The sequence below is a fragment of the Haliaeetus leucocephalus genome, unplaced genomic scaffold (genome assembly GCF_000737465.1).
Source record: "Haliaeetus leucocephalus isolate CR32 unplaced genomic scaffold, Haliaeetus_leucocephalus-4.0 Scaffold423, whole genome shotgun sequence".
In the NCBI taxonomy this organism is placed as follows: Eukaryota; Metazoa; Chordata; class Aves; order Accipitriformes; family Accipitridae; genus Haliaeetus; species Haliaeetus leucocephalus.
The window spans coordinates 1,748-2,322 of record NW_010972859.1 but is presented as its reverse complement, the minus strand read 5'-3'; the positions used below and the strand labels follow the sequence as shown (position 1 = coordinate 2,322).

General features: G+C 54.8%; 1 protein-coding gene across 1 annotated transcript in view; it reads right to left on the bottom strand.

Moving 5' to 3' along the window:
• The window catches only part of SUPT16H (suppressor of Ty 16 homolog (S. cerevisiae)), a gene marked incomplete at its 5' end in the record, with an annotated part of 9,006 nt that overhangs the window by 7,079 nt on the left and 1,352 nt on the right, over nt 1-575 (bottom strand). The gene's annotated exons all lie outside the window — the stretch shown is intronic.

Sequence of the window (575 nt, the reverse complement as noted above, 5' to 3'; positions counted from 1 at the left end):
CATCCCACCTTCATCTTCATCTCCGTCCCATCTCCATCCCAATGTCTCCATCCCACCTCAATCCCAACGTCTCCATCCCACCTTCACCTTCATCTCCGTCCCATCTCCACCTCCACCCCAACATCTCCACCCCAACATCTCCACTCCACCTTCATCTTCATCTCCATCCCAAGGTCTCCATCCCACCTTCACCTTCATCTCCGTCCCATCTCCACCTCCACCCCAACATCTCCATCCCAACATCTCCACTCCACCTTCATCTTCATCTCCGTCCCACCTCCATCCCAACGTCTCCATCCCACCTTCACCTTCATCTCCGTCCCATCTCCACCTCCACCCCAACATCTCCATCCCAACATCTCCACTCCACCTTCATCTTCATCTCCGTCCCATCTCCATCCCACCTTCATCTCCGTTCCATCTCCATCTGAATCCCAACGTCTCCATCCCAACGTCTCCATCCCAACATCTCCATTCCACCTTCACCTTCATCTCCACCTCAACGTCTCCATCCCAACGTCTCCACCCTGCCTTCGTCTTCATCTCTGTCCCACCTCCATCCCAACGTCTCCATC